At 37.1% G+C, this 16,927-nt stretch overlaps 5 non-coding genes across 5 annotated transcripts; all 5 read right to left on the bottom strand.

Annotated features, from left to right (window-relative positions):
* Positions 1 to 6,181: 6,181 nt before the first annotated feature.
* On the bottom strand, positions 6,182 to 6,254 carry trnav-cac (transfer RNA valine (anticodon CAC)). The gene has a single exon. It is a non-coding gene; the product is annotated as a tRNA-Val (tRNA).
* A 1,080-nt stretch (positions 6,255 to 7,334) lies between these two features.
* trnav-aac (transfer RNA valine (anticodon AAC)) lies at positions 7,335 to 7,407 on the bottom strand. The gene has a single exon. It is a non-coding gene; the product is annotated as a tRNA-Val (tRNA).
* A 1,741-nt stretch (positions 7,408 to 9,148) lies between these two features.
* On the bottom strand, positions 9,149 to 9,221 carry trnav-aac (transfer RNA valine (anticodon AAC)). The gene has a single exon. It is a non-coding gene; the product is annotated as a tRNA-Val (tRNA).
* A 677-nt stretch (positions 9,222 to 9,898) lies between these two features.
* trnav-aac (transfer RNA valine (anticodon AAC)) lies at positions 9,899 to 9,971 on the bottom strand. The gene has a single exon. It is a non-coding gene; the product is annotated as a tRNA-Val (tRNA).
* A 1,741-nt stretch (positions 9,972 to 11,712) lies between these two features.
* trnav-aac (transfer RNA valine (anticodon AAC)) lies at positions 11,713 to 11,785 on the bottom strand. The gene has a single exon. It is a non-coding gene; the product is annotated as a tRNA-Val (tRNA).
* Positions 11,786 to 16,927: the final 5,142 nt, after the last annotated feature.

Here is a 16,927-nt window from a genome sequence, read left to right as displayed (position 1 = left end):
ATTTTACTGCTATTCACTGCATGTATTTGAATTTCCAAAATATTATTATCTGTTATATTTATGAAAGCAACTATTCACTGTTATAAATACAGTTCTTACTGAATGTGTCAAAGAGCACTGTTTCCACCCGGTTTCAAACCTGGGACCTTTCGCGTGTGAAGCGAATGTGATAACCACTACACTACAGAAACTGCTGCATGTTGTTTTTGCAGGGACTAAACCAAATTTTACTGATATTCACATCATTTATTTGAATTTCCAAAATAAGGCATTTATGAAAGCAACTATTTACTGTTATAAAAACAGTTCTTACTGAATGTGTCAAAGAGCACTGTTTCCAACCGGTTTCGAACCAGGGACCTTTCGCCTGTGAAGCGAATGTGATAACCACTACACTACAGAAACTGCTTAATGTGATTTTTGCAAGGACTAAACCAAATTTTACTGATATTCACTGCATGTATTTGAATTTCCAAAATAAGGCATTTATGAAAGAAAGCACTTTTTCCACCCGGTTTCAAACCAGGGACCTTTCGCGTGTTAAGCGAACGTGATAACCACTACACTACAGAAACTGCTGCATGTGATTTTTGCAAGGACTAAACCAAATTTTACTGATATTCACATCATTTATTTGAATTTCCAAAATAAGGCATTTATGAAAGCAACTATTCACTGTTATAAATACAGTTCTTACTGAATGTGTCAAAGAGCACTGTTTCCACCCGTTTTCGAACCGGGGACCTTTCGCGTGTTAAGCGAACGTGATAACCACTACACTACAGAAACTGCTGCATGTGATTTTTGCAAGGACTAAACCAAATTTTACTGATATTCACTGCATGTATTTGAATTTCCAAAATATTATTATCTGTTATATTTATGAAAGCAACTATTCACTGTTATAAATACAGTTCTTACTGAATGTGTCAAAGAGCACTGTTTCCACCCGGTTTCAAACCTGGGACCTTTCGCGTGTGAAGCGAATGTGATAACCACTACACTACAGAAACTGCTGCATGTGGCTTTTGCAAGGACTAAACCAAATTTTACTGATATTCACATCATTTATTTGAATTTCCAAAATAAGGCATTTATGAAAGCAACTATTTACTGTTATAAAAACAGTTCTTACTGAATGTGTCAAAGAGCACTGTTTCCAACCGGTTTCGAACCGGGGACCTTTCGCCTGTGAAGCGAATGTGATAACCACTACACTACAGAAACTGCTTAATGTGATTTTTGCAAGGACTAAACCAAATTTTACTGATATTCACTGCATGTATTTGAATTTCCAAAATAAGGCATTTATGAAAGAAAGCACTTTTTCCACCCGGTTTCAAACCAGGGACCTTTCGCGTGTTAAGCGAACGTGATAACCACTACACTACAGAAACTGCTGCATGTGATTTTTGCAAGGACTAAACCAAATTTTACTGATATTCACATCATTTATTTGAATTTCCAAAATAAGGCATTTATGAAAGCAACTATTCACTGTTATAAATACAGTTCTTACTGAATGTGTCAAAGAGCACTGTTTCCACCCGTTTTCGAACCGGGGACCTTTCGCGTGTTAAGCGAACGTGATAACCACTACACTACAGAAACTGCTGCATGTGATTTTTGCAAGGACTAAACCAAATTTTACTGATATTCACTGCATGTATTTGAATTTCCAAAATAAGGCATTTATGAAAGAATGCACTGTTTCCACCGGTTTCGAACCGGGGACCTTTCGCGTGTTAAGCGAACGTGATAACCACTACACTACAGAAACTGCTGCATGTGATTTTTGCAAGGACTAAACCAAATTTTACTGCTATTCACTGCATGTATTTGAATTTCCAAAATATTATTATCTGTTATATTTATGAAAGCAACTATTCACTGTTATAAATACAGTTCTTACTGAATGTGTCAAAGAGCACTGTTTCCACCCGGTTTCAAACCTGGGACCTTTCGCGTGTGAAGCGAATGTGATAACCACTACACTACAGAAACTGCTGCATGTTGTTTTTGCAAGGACTAAACCAAATTTTACTGATATTCACATCATTTATTTGAATTTCCAAAATAAGGCATTTATGAAAGCAACTATTTACTGTTATAAAAACAGTTCTTACTGAATGTGTCAAAGAGCACTGTTTCCAACCGGTTTCGAACCGGGGACCTTTCGCCTGTGAAGCGAATGTGATAACCACTACACTACTGAAACTGCTGCATGTTGTTTTTGCAAGGACTAAACCAAATTTTACTGATATTCACATCATTTATTTGAATTTCCAAAATAAGGCATTTATGAAAGCAACTATTTACTGTTATAAATACAGTTCTTACTGAATGTGTCAAAGAGCACTGTTTCCACCCGGGGACCTTTCGCCTGTGAAGCGAATGTGATAACCACTACACTACTGAAACTGCTGCATGTTGTTTTTGCAAGGACTAAACCAAATTTTATTGATATTCACATCATTTATTTGAATTTCCAAAATAAGGCATTTATGAAAGCAACTATTTACTGTTATAAATACAGTTCTTAATGAATGTGTCAAAGAGCACTGTTTCCACCCGGTTTCGAACCAGGGACCTTTCGCGTGTTAAGCGAACGTGATAACCACTACACTACAGAAACTGCTTCATGTAGTTTTTGCAAGGACTAAACCAAATTTTACTGATATTCACTGCATGTCTTTGAATTTCCAAAATAAGGCATTTATGAAAGCAACTATTCACTGTTATAAATACAGTTCTTACTGAATGTGTCAAAGAGCACTGTTTCCACCCGGTTTCAAACCGGGGACCTTTCGCCTGTAAAGCGAATGTGATAACCACTACACTACAGAAACTGCTGCATGTTTTACTGATATTCACATCATTTATTTGAATTTCCAAAATAAGGCATTTATGAAAGCAACTATTCACTGTTATAAATACAGTTCTTACTGAATGTGTCAAAGAGCACTGTTTCCACCCGGTTTCGAACCGGGGACCTTTCGCGTGTAAAGCGAACGTGATAACCACTACACTACAGAAACTGCCACATGTGATTTTTGCAAGTACTAAACCAAATTTTACTGCTATTCACTGCATGTATTTGAATTTCCAAAATATTATTATCTGTTATAAATACAGTTCTTACTGAATGTGTCAAAGAGCACTGTTCCCACCCGGTTTCGAACCGGGGACCTTTCGCGTGTGAAGCGAATGTGATAACCACTACACTACAGAAACTGCTTCATGTGATTTTTGCAAGGACTAAACCAAATTTTACTGATATTCACTGCATGTATTTGAATTTCCAAAATAAGGCATTTATGAAAGAAAGCACTTTTTCCACCTGGTTTCAAACCAGGGACCTTTCGCGTGTTAAGCGAACGTGATAACCACTACACTACAGAAACTGCTGCATGTGGTTTTTGCAAGGACTAAACCAAATTTTACTGATATTCACATCATTTATTTGAATTTCCAAAATAAGGCATTTATGAAAGCAACTATTCACTGTTATAAATACAGTTCTTACTGAATGGGTCAAAGAGCACTGTTTACACCCGGTTTCGAACCAGGGACCTTTTGCGTGTGAAGCGAATGTGATAACCACTACACTACAGAAACTGCTTAATGTGATTTTTGCAAGGACTAAACCAAATTTTACTGATATTCACTGCATGTATTTGAATTTCCAAAATAAGGCATTTATGAAAGAATGCACTGTTTCCACCCGGTTTCAAACCGGGGACCTTTCACGTGTTAAGCGAACGTGATAACCACTACACTACAGAAACTGCTGGATGTGATTTTTGCAAGGACTAAACCAAATTTTACTGCTATTCACTGCATGTATTTGAATTTCCAAAATATTATTATCTGTTATATTTATGAAAGCAACTATTCACTGTTATAAATACAGTTCTTACTGAATGTGTCAAAGAGCACTGTTTCCACCCGGTTTCAAACCTGGGACCTTTCGCGTGTGAAGCGAATGTGATAACCACTACACTACAGAAACTGCTGCATGTTGTTTTTGCAAGGACTAAACCAAATTTTACTGATATTCACATCATTTATTTGAATTTCCAAAATAAGGCATTTATGAAAGCAACTATTTACTGTTATAAAAACGGTTCTTACTGAATGTGTCAAAGATCACTGTTTCCAACCGGTTTCGAACCGGGGACCTTTCGCCTGTGAAGCGAATGTGATAACCACTACACTACAGAAACTGCTTAATGTGATTTTTGCAAGGACTAAACCAAATTTTACTGATATTCACTGCATGTATTTGAATTTCCAAAATAAGGCATTTATGAAAGAAAGCACTTTTTCCACCCGGTTTCAAACCAGGGACCTTTCGCGTGTTAAGCGAACGTGATAACCACTACACTACAGAAACTGCTGCATGTGATTTTTGCAAGGACTAAACCAAATTTTACTGATATTCACATCATTTATTTGAATTTCCAAAATAAGGCATTTATGAAAGCAACTATTCACTGTTATAAATACAGTTCTTACTGAATGTGTCAAAGAGCACTGTTTCCAGCCGTTTTCGAACCGGGGACCTTTCGCGTGTTAAGCGAACGTGATAACCACTACACTACAGAAACTGCTGCATGTGATTTTTGCAAGGACTAAACCAAATTTTACTGCTATTCACTGCATGTATTTGAATTTCCAAAATATTATTATCTGTTATATTTATGAAAGCAACTATTCACTGTTATAAATACAGTTCTTACTGAATGTGTCAAAGAGCACTGTTTCCACCCGGTTTCAAACCTGGGACCTTTCGCGTGTGAAGCGAATGTGATAACCACTACACTACAGAAACTGCTGCATGTTGTTTTTGCAAGGACTAAACCAAATTTTACTGATATTCACATCATTTATTTGAATTTCCAAAATAAGGCATTTATGAAAGCAACTATTTACTGTTATAAAAACAGTTCTTACTGAATGTGTCAAAGAGCACTGTTTCCAACCGGTTTCGAACCGGGGACCTTTCGCGTGTGAAGCGAATGTGATAAACACTACACTACTGAAACTGCTGCATGTTGTTTTTGCAAGGACTAAACCAAATTTTACTGATATTCACTGCATGTATTTGAATTTCCAAAATAAGGCATTTATGAAAGAAAGCACTTTTTCCACCCGGTTTCAAACCAGGGACCTTTCGGGTGTTAAGCGAACGTGATAACCACTACACTACAGAAACTGCTGCATGTGATTTTTGCAAGGACTAAACCAAATTTTACTGATATTCACATCATTTATTTGAATTTCCAAAATAAGGCATTTATGAAAGCAACTATTCACTGTTATAAATACAGTTCTTACTGAATGTGTCAAAGAGCACTGTTTCCACCCGTTTTCGAACCGGGGACCTTTCGCGTGTTAAGCGAACGTGATAACCACTACACTACAGAAACTGCTGCATGTGATTTTTGCAAGGACTAAACCAAATTTTACTGATATTCACTGCATGTATTTGAATTTCCAAAATAAGGCATTTATGAAAGAATGCACTGTTTCCACCCGGTTTCGAACAGGGGACCTTTCGCGTGTTAAGCGAACGTGATAACCACTACACTACAGAAACTGCTGCATGTGATTTTTGCAAGGACTAAACCAAATTTTACTGCTATTCACTGCATGTATTTGAATTTCCAAAATATTATTATCTGTTATATTTATGAAAGCAACTATTCACTGTTATAAATACAGTTCTTACTGAATGTGTCAAAGAGCACTGTTTCCACCCGGTTTCAAACCTGGGACCTTTCGCGTGTGAAGCGAATGTGATAACCACTACACTACAGAAACTGCTGCATGTTGTTTTTGCAAGGACTAAACCAAATTTTACTGATATTCACATCATTTATTTGAATTTCCAAAATAAGGCATTTATGAAAGCAACTATTTACTGTTATAAATACAGTTCTTACTGAATGTGTCAAAGAGCACTGTTTCCACCCGGTTTCGAACCGGGGACCTTTCGCCTGTGAAGCGAATGTGATAACCACTACACTACTGAAACTGCTGCATGTTGTTTTTGCAAGGACTAAACCAAATTTTATTGATATTCACATCATTTATTTGAATTTCCAAAATAAGGCATTTATGAAAGCAACTATTTACTGTTATAAATACAGTTCTTACTGAATGTGTCAAAGAGCACTGTTTCCACCCGGTTTCGAACCAGGGACCTTTCGCGTGTGAAGCGAACGTGATAACCACTACACTACAGAAACTGCTTCATGTGGTTTTTGCAAGGACTAAACCAAATTTTACTGATATTCACTGCATGTCTTTGAATTTCCAAAATAAGGCATTTATGAAAGCAACTATTCACTGTTATAAATACAGTTCTTACTGAATGTGTCAAAGAGCACTGTTTCCACCCGGTTTCAAACCGGGGACCTTTCGCCTGTAAAGCGAATGTGATAACCACTACACTACAGAAACTGCTGCATGTTTTACTGATATTCACATCATTTATTTGAATTTCCAAAATAAGGCATTTATGAAAGCAACTATTCACTGTTATAAATACAGTTCTTACTGAATGTGTCAAAGAGCACTGTTTCCACCCGGTTTCGAACCGGGGACCTTTCGCGTGTAAAGCGAACGTGATAACCACTACACTACAGAAACTGCCACATGTGATTTTTGCAAGTACTAAACCAAATTTTACTGCTATTCACTGCATGTATTTGAATTTCCAAAATATTATTATCTGTTATAAATACAGTTCTTACTGAATCTGTCAAAGAGCACTGTTCCCACCCGGTTTCGAACCGGGGACCTTTCGCGTGTGAAGCGAATGTGATAACCACTACACTACAGAAACTGCTTCATGTGATTTTTGCAAGGACTAAACCAAATTTTACTGATATTCACTGCATGTATTTGAATTTCCAAAATAAGGCATTTATGAAAGAAAGCACTTTTTCCACCTGGTTTCAAACCAGGGACCTTTCGCGTGTTAAGCGAACGTGATAACCACTACACTACAGAAACTGCTGCATGTGGTTTTTGCAAGGACTAAACCAAATTTTACTGATATTCACATCATTTCTTTGAATTTCCAAAATAAGGCATTTATGAAAGCAACTATTCACTGTTATAAATACAGTTCTTACTGAATGGGTCAAAGAGCACTGTTTACACCCGGTTTCGAACCAGGGACCTTTTGCGTGTGAAGCGAATGTGATAACCACTACACTACAGAAACTGCTAAATGTGTTTTTTGCAAGGACTAAACCAAATTTTACTGATATTCACTGCATGTATTTGAATTTCCAAAATAAGGCATTTATGAAAGAATGCACTGTTTCCACCCGGTTTCGAACCGGGGACCTTTCGCGTGTTAAGCGAACGTGATAACCACTACACTACAGAAACTGCTGGATGTGATTTTTGCAAGGACTAAACCAAATTTTACTGCTATTCACTGCATGTATTTGAATTTCCAAAATATTATTATCTGTTATATTTATGAAAGCAACTATTCACTGTTATAAATACAGTTCTTACTGAATGTGTCAAAGAGCACTGTTTCCACCCGGTTTCAAACCTGGGACCTTTCGCGTGTGAAGCGAATGTGATAACCACTACACTACAGAAACTGCTGCATGTTGTTTTTGCAAGGACTAAACCAAATTTTACTGATATTCACATCATTTATTTGAATTTCCAAAATAAGGCATTTATGAAAGCAACTATTTACTGTTATAAAAACAGTTCTTACTGAATGTGTCAAAGAGCACTGTTTCCAACCGGTTTCGAACCGGGGACCTTTCGCCTGTGAAGCGAATGTGATAACCACTACACTACAGAAACTGCTTAATGCGATTTTTGCAAGGACTAAACCAAATTTTACTGATATTCACTGCATGTATTTGAATTTCCAAAATAAGGCATTTATGAAAGAAAGCACTTTTTCCACCCGGTTTCAAACCAGGGACCTTTCGCGTGTTAAGCGAACGTGATAACCACTACACTACAGAAACTGCTGCATGTGATTTTTGCAAGGACTAAACCAAATTTTACTGATATTCACATCATTTATTTGAATTTCCAAAATAAGGCATTTATGAAAGCAACTATTCACTGTTATAAATACAGTTCTTACTGAATGTGTCAAAGAGCACTGTTTCCAGCCGTTTTCGAACCGGGGACCTTTCGCGTGTTAAGCGAACGTGATAACCACTACACTACAGAAACTGCTGCATGTGATTTTTGCAAGGACTAAACCAAATTTTACTGCTATTCACTGCATGTATTTGAATTTCCAAAATATTATTATCTGTTATATTTATGAAAGCAACTATTCACTGTTATAAATACAGTTCTTACTGAATGTGTCAAAGAGCACTGTTTCCACCCGGTTTCAAACCTGGGACCTTTCGCGTGTGAAGCGAATGTGATAACCACTACACTACAGAAACTGCTGCATGTTGTTTTTGCAAGGACTAAACCAAATTTTACTGATATTCACATCATTTATTTGAATTTCCAAAATAAGGCATTTATGAAAGCAACTATTTACTGTTATAAAAACAGTTCTTACTGAATGTGTCAAAGAGCACTGTTTCCAACCGGTTTCGAACCGGGGACCTTTCGCGTGTGAAGCGAATGTGATAAACACTACACTACTGAAACTGCTGCATGTTGTTTTTGCAAGGACTAAACCAAATTTTACTGATATTCACTGCATGTATTTGAATTTCCAAAATAAGGCATTTATGAAAGAAAGCACTTTTTCCACCCGGTTTCAAACCAGGGACCTTTCGCGTGTTAAGCGAACGTGATAACCACTACACTACAGAAACTGCTGCATGTGATTTTTGCAAGGACTAAACCAAATTTTACTGATATTCACATCATTTATTTGAATTTCCAAAATAAGGCATTTATGAAAGCAACTATTCACTGTTATAAATACAGTTCTTACAGAATGTGTCAAAGAGCACTGTTTCCACCCGTTTTCGAACCGGGGACCTTTCGCGTGTTAAGCGAACGTGATAACCACTACACTACAGAAACTGCTGCATGTGATTTTTGCAAGGACTAAACCAAATTTTACTGATATTCACTGCATGTATTTGAATTTCCAAAATAAGGCATTTATGAAAGAATGCACTGTTTCCACCCGGTTTCGAACCGGGGACCTTTCGCGTGTTAAGCGAACGTGATAACCACTACACTACAGAAACTGCCGCATGTGATTTTTGCAAGTACTAAACCAAATTTTACTGCTATTCACTGCATGTATTTGAATTTCCAAAATATTATTATCTGTTATAAATACAGTTCTTACTGAATGTGTCAAAGAGCACTGTTCCCACCCGGTTTCGAACCGGGGACCTTTCGCGTGTGAAGCGAATGTGATAACCACTACACTACAGAAACTGCTTCATGTGATTTTTGCAAGGACTAAACCAAATTTTACTGATATTCACTGCATGTATTTGAATTTCCAAAATAAGGCATTTATGAAAGAAAGCACTTTTTCCACCTGGTTTCAAACCAGGGACCTTTCGCGTGTTAAGCGAACGTGATAACCACTACACTACAGAAACTGCTGCATGTGGTTTTTGCAAGGACTAAACCAAATTTTACTGATATTCACATCATTTCTTTGAATTTCCAAAATAAGGCATTTATGAAAGCAACTATTCACTGTTATAAATACAGTTCTTACTGAATGGGTCAAAGAGCACTGTTTACACCCGGTTTCGAACCAGGGACCTTTTGCATGTGAAGCGAATGTGATAACCACTACACTACAGAAACTGCTTAATGTGTTTTTTGCAAGGACTAAACCAAATTTTACTGATATTCACTGCATGTATTTGAATTTCCAAAATAAGGCATTTATGAAAGAATGCACTGTTTCCACCCGGTTTCGAACCGGGGACCTTTCGCGTGTTAAGCGAACGTGATAACCACTACACTACAGAAACTGCTGGATGTGATTTTTGCAAGGACTAAACCAAATTTTACTGCTATTCACTGCATGTATTTGAATTTCCAAAATATTATTATCTGTTATATTTATGAAAGCAACTATTCACTGTTATAAATACAGTTCTTACTGAATGTGTCAAAGAGCACTGTTTCCACCCGGTTTCAAACCTGGGACCTTTCGCGTGTGAAGCGAATGTGATAACCACTACACTACAGAAACTGCTGCATGTTGTTTTTGCAAGGACTAAACCAAATTTTACTGATATTCACATCATTTATTTGAATTTCCAAAATAAGGCATTTATGAAAGCAACTATTTACTGTTATAAAAACAGTTCTTACTGAATGTGTCAAAGAGCACTGTTTCCAACCGGTTTCGAACCGGGGACCTTTCGCCTGTGAAGCGAATGTGATAACCACTACACTACAGAAACTGCTTAATGCGATTTTTGCAAGGACTAAACCAAATTTTACTGATATTCACTGCATGTATTTGAATTTCCAAAATAAGGCATTTATGAAAGAAAGCACTTTTTCCACCCGGTTTCAAACCAGGGACCTTTCGCGTGTTAAGCGAACGTGATAACCACTACACTACAGAAACTGCTGCATGTGATTTTTGCAAGGACTAAACCAAATTTTACTGATATTCACATCATTTATTTGAATTTCCAAAATAAGGCATTTATGAAAGCAACTATTCACTGTTATAAATACAGTTCTTACTGAATGTGTCAAAGAGCACTGTTTCCAGCCGTTTTCGAACCGGGGACCTTTCGCGTGTTAAGCGAACGTGATAACCACTACACTACAGAAACTGCTGCATGTGATTTTTGCAAGGACTAAACCAAATTTTACTGCTATTCACTGCATGTATTTGAATTTCCAAAATATTATTATCTGTTATATTTATGAAAGCAACTATTCACTGTTATAAATACAGTTCTTACTGAATGTGTCAAAGAGCACTGTTTCCACCCGGTTTCAAACCTGGGACCTTTCGCGTGTGAAGCGAATGTGATAACCACTACACTACAGAAACTGCTGCATGTTGTTTTTGCAAGGACTAAACCAAATTTTACTGATATTCACATCATTTATTTGAATTTCCAAAATAAGGCATTTATGAAAGCAACTATTTACTGTTATAAAAACAGTTCTTACTGAATGTGTCAAAGAGCACTGTTTCCAACCGGTTTCGAACCGGGGACCTTTCGCGTGTGAAGCGAATGTGATAAACACTACACTACTGAAACTGCTGCATGTTGTTTTTGCAAGGACTAAACCAAATTTTACTGATATTCACTGCATGTATTTGAATTTCCAAAATAAGGCATTTATGAAAGAAAGCACTTTTTCCACCCGGTTTCAAACCAGGGACCTTTCGCGTGTTAAGCGAACGTGATAACCACTACACTACAGAAACTGCTGCATGTGATTTTTGCAAGGACTAAACCAAATTTTACTGATATTCACATCATTTATTTGAATTTCCAAAATAAGGCATTTATGAAAGCAACTATTCACTGTTATAAATACAGTTCTTACAGAATGTGTCAAAGAGCACTGTTTCCACCCGTTTTCGAACCGGGGACCTTTCGCGTGTTAAGCGAACGTGATAACCACTACACTACAGAAACTGCTGCATGTGATTTTTGCAAGGACTAAACCAAATTTTACTGATATTCACTGCATGTATTTGAATTTCCAAAATAAGGCATTTATGAAAGAATGCACTGTTTCCACCCGGTTTCGAACCGGGGACCTTTCGCGTGTTAAGCGAACGTGATAACCACTACACTACAGAAACTGCTGCATGTGATTTTTGCAAGGACTAAACCAAATTTTACTGCTATTCACTGCATGTATTTGAATTTCCAAAATATTATTATCTGTTATATTTATGAAAGCAACTATTCACTGTTATAAATACAGTTCTTACTGAATGTGTCAAAGAGCACTGTTTCCACCCGGTTTCAAACCTGGGACCTTTCGCGTGTGAAGCGAATGTGATAACCACTACACTACAGAAACTGCTGCATGTTGTTTTTGCAAGGACTAAACCAAATTTTACTGATATTCACATCATTTATTTGAATTTCCAAAATAAGGCATTTATGAAAGCAACTATTTACTGTTATAAAAACAGTTCTTACTGAATGTGCCAAAGAGCACTGTTTCCAACCGGTTTCGAACCGGGGACCTTTCGCCTGTGAAGCGAATGTGATAAACACTACACTACTGAAACTGCTGCATGTTGTTTTTGCAAGGACTAAACCAAATTTTACTGATATTCACTGCATGTATTTGAATTTCCAAAATAAGGCATTTATGAAAGAATGCACTGTTTCCACCCGGTTTCGAACCGGGGACCTTTCAAGTGTTAAGCGAACGTGATAACCACTACACTACAGAAACTGCTGCATGTGATTTTTGCAAGGACTAAACCAAATTTTACTGATATTCACATCATTTATTTGAATTTCCAAAATAAGGCACTTATGAAAGCAACTATTTACTGTTATAAATACAGTTCTTACTGAATGTGTCAAAGAGCACTGTTCCCACCCGGTTTCGAACCAGGGACCCTTCGCGTGTTAAGCGAACGTGATAACCACTACACTACAGAAACTGCTTCATGTGGTTTTTGCAAGGACTAAACCAAATTTTACTGATATTCACTGCATGTCTTTCAATTTCCAAAATAAGGCATTTATGAAAGCAACTATTCACTGTTATAAATACAGTTCTTACTGAATGTGTCAAAGAGCACTGTTTCCATCCGGATTCGAACCGGGGACCTTTCGCGTGTGAAGCAAATGTGATAACCACTACACTACAGAAACTGCTGCATGTGGTTTTTGCAAGGACTAAACCAAATTTTACTGATATTCACATCATTTATTTGAATTTCCAAAATAAGGCATTTATGAAAGCAACTATTTACTGTTATAAATACAGTTCTTACTGAATAAGTCAAAGAGCACTGTTTCCACCCGGTTTCGAACCGGGGACCTTTCGCCTGTGAAGCGAACGTGATAACCACTACACTACAGAAACTACTGCATGTGATTTTTGCAAGGACTAAACCAAATTTTACTGATATTCACATCATTTATTTGAATTTCCAAAATTAGGCATTTATGAAAGCAACTATTTACTGTTATAAATACAGTTCTTACTGAATGTGTCAAAGAGCACTGTTTCCACCCGGTTTCGAACCAGGGACCTTTCACGTGTAAAGCAAACGTGATAACCACTACACTACAGACACTGCTGCATGTGATTTTTGCAAGGACTAAACCAAATTTTACTGCTATTCACTGCATGTATTTGAATTTCCAAAATATTATTATCTGTTATATTTATGAAAGCAACTATTCACTGTTATAAATACAGTTCTTACTGAATGTGTCAAAGAGCACTGTTTCCACCCGGTTTCAAACCTGGGACCTTTCGCGTGTGAAGCGAATGTGATAACCACTACACTACAGAAACTGCTGCATGTTGTTTTTGCAAGGACTAAACCAAATTTTACTGATATTCACATCATTTATTTGAATTTCCAAAATAAGGCATTTATGAAAGCAACTATTTACTGTTATAAAAACAGTTCTTACTGAATGTGTCAAAGAGCACTGTTTCCAACCGGTTTCGAACCGGGGACCTTTCGCCTGTGAAGCGAATGTGATAAACACTACACTACTGAAACTGCTGCATGTTGTTTTTGCAAGGACTAAACCAAATTTTACTGATATTCACTGCATGTATTTGAATTTCCAAAATAAGGCATTTATGAAAGAATGCACTGTTTCCACCCGGTTTCGAACCGGGGACCTTTCAAGTGTTAAGCGAACGTGATAACCACTACACTACAGAAACTGCTGCATGTGATTTTTGCAAGGACTAAACCAAATTTTACTGATATTCACATCATTTATTTGAATTTCCAAAATAAGGCATTTATGAAAGCAACTATTTACTGTTATAAATACAGTTCTTACTGAATGTGTCAAAGAGCACTGTTTCCACCCGGTTTCGAACCAGGGACCTTTCGCGTGTTAAGCGAACGTGATAACCACTACACTACAGAAACTGCTTCATGTGGTTTTTGCAAGGACTAAACCAAATTTTACTGATATTCACTGCATGTCTTTGAATTTCCAAAATAAGGCATTTATGAAAGCAACTATTCACTGTTATAAATACAGTTCTTACTGAATGTGTCAAAGAGCACTGTTTCCATCCGGTTTCGAACCGGGGACCTTTCGCGTGTGAAGCAAATGTGATAACCACTACACTACAGAAACTGCTGCATGTGGTTTTTGCAAGGACTAAACCAAATTTTACTGATATTCACATCATTTATTTGAATTTCCAAAATAAGGCATTTATGAAAGCAACTATTTACTGTTATAAATACAGTTCTTACTGAATAAGTCAAAGAGCACTGTTTCCACCCGGTTTCGAACCGGGGACCTTTCGCCTGTGAAGCGAACGTGATAACCACTACACTACAGAAACTACTGCATGTGATTTTTGCAAGGACTAAACCAAATTTTACTGATATTCACATCATTTATTTGAATTTCCAAAATTAGGCATTTATGAAAGCAACTATTTACTGTTATAAATACAGTTCTTACTGAATGTGTCAAAGAGCACTGTTTCCACCCGGTTTCGAACCAGGGACCTTTCGCGTGTAAAGCAAACGTGATAACCACTACACTACAGACACTGCTGCATGTGATTTTTGCAAGGACTAAACCAAATTTTACTGGTATTCACTGCATGTATTTGAATTTCCAAAATAAGGCATTTACGAAAGAATGCACTGTTTCCACCCGATTTCGAACCCGGGACCTTTCGCGTGTTAAGCGAACGTGATAACCACTACACTACAGAAACTGCTGCATGTGATTTTTGCAAGGACTAAACCAAATTTTACTGATATTCACTGCATGTCTTTGAATTTCCAAAATAAGGCAATTATGAAAGCAACTATTCACTGTTATAAATACAGTTCTTACTGAATGTGTCAAAGAGCACTGTTTCCACCCGGTTTCAAACCGGGGACCTTTCGCGTGTGAAGCGAATGTGATAACCACTACACTACAGAAACTACTGCATGTGATTTTTGCAAGGACTAAACCAAATTTTACTGATATTCACATAATTTATTTTAATTTCCAAAATAAGGCATTTATGAAAGCAACTATTTACTGTTATAAATACAGTTCTTACTGAATGTGTCAAAGAGCACTGTTTCCACCCGGTTTCGAACCGGGGACCTTTCGCGTGTGAAGCGAATGTGATAACCACTACATTACAGAAATCGCTGCATGTGGTTTTTGCAAGGTATTTGAATTTCCAAAATAAGGCATTTATGAAAGAAAGCACTTTTTCCAACCGGTTTAAAACCAGGGACCTTTCGCGTGTTAAGCGAACGTGATAACCACTACACTACAGAAACTGCTGCATGTGGTTTTTGCAAGGACTAAACCAAATTTTACTGATATTCACTGCATGTCTTTGAATTTCCAAAATAAGGCATTTATGAAAGCAACTATTCACTGTTATAAATACAGTTCTTACTGAATGTGTCAATGAGCACTGTTTCCACCCTGTTTTGAACCGAGGACCTTTCGCGTGTGAAGCAAATGTGATAACCACTACACTACAGAAACTGCTGCATGTAGATTTTGCAAGGTCTAAACCAAATTTTACTGATATTCACTGCATGTCTTTGAATTTCCAAAATAAGGCATTTATGAAAGCAACTATTTACTGTTATAAATACAGTTCTTACTGAATGTGTCAAAGACCACTGTTTCCACCCGTTTTTGAACCGGGGACCTTTCGCGTGTTAAGCGAACGTGATAACCACTACACTACAGAAACTGCTGCATGTGGTTTTTGCAAGGACTAAACCAAATTTTACTGATATTCACATCATTTATTTGACTTTCCAAAATAAGGCATTTATGAAAGCAACTATTCACTGTTATGAATACAGTTCTTACTGAATGTGTCAAAGAGCACTGTTTCCACCCGGTTTCGAACCAGGGACCTTTCGCGTGTTAAGCGAACGTGATAACCACTACACTACAGAAACTGCTTCATGTGGTTTTTGCAAGGACTAAACCAAATTTTACTGATATTCACTGCATGTCTTTGAATTTCCAAAATAAGGCATTTATGAAAGCAACTATTCACTGTTATAAATACAGTTCTTACTGAATGTGTCAAAGAGCACTGTTTCCACCCGGTTTCGAACCGGGGACCTTTCGCGTGTAAAGCGAACGTGATAACCACTACACTACAGAAACTGCCGCATGTGATTTTTGCAAGTACTAAACCAAATTTTACTGCTATTCACTGCATGTATTTGAATTTCCAAAATATTATTATCTGTTATAAATACAGTTCTTACTGAATGTGTCAAAGAGCACTGTTCCCACCCGGTTTCGAACCGGGGACCTTTCGCGTGTGAAGCGAATGTGATAACCACTACACTACAGAAACTACTGCATGTGATTTTTGCAAGGACTAAACCAAATTTTACTGATATTCACTGCATGTCTTTGAATTTCCAAAATAAGGCATTTATGAAAGCAACTATTCACTGTTATAAATACAGTTCTTACTGAATGTGTCAAAGAGCACTGTTTCCATCCGGTTTCGAACCGGGGACCTTTCGCGTGTGAAGCAAATGTGATAACCACTACACTACAGAAACTGCTGCATGTGGTTTTTGCAAGGACTAAACCAAATTTTACTGATATTCACATCATTTATTTGAATTTCCAAAATAAGGCATTTATGAAAGCAACTATTTACTGTTATAAATACAGTTCTTACTGAATAAGTCAAAGAGCACTGTTTCCACCCGGTTTCGAACCGGGGACCTTTCGCCTGTGAAGCGAACGTGATAACCACTACACTACAGAAA

Source organism: Salvelinus alpinus, chromosome 3 (genome assembly GCF_045679555.1).
Source record: "Salvelinus alpinus chromosome 3, SLU_Salpinus.1, whole genome shotgun sequence".
Lineage (NCBI taxonomy): Eukaryota > Metazoa > Chordata > Actinopteri > Salmoniformes > Salmonidae > Salvelinus > Salvelinus alpinus.
Note: the sequence above shows the minus strand (reverse complement) of the source record. Positions and strands in the feature narration are given on the sequence as shown.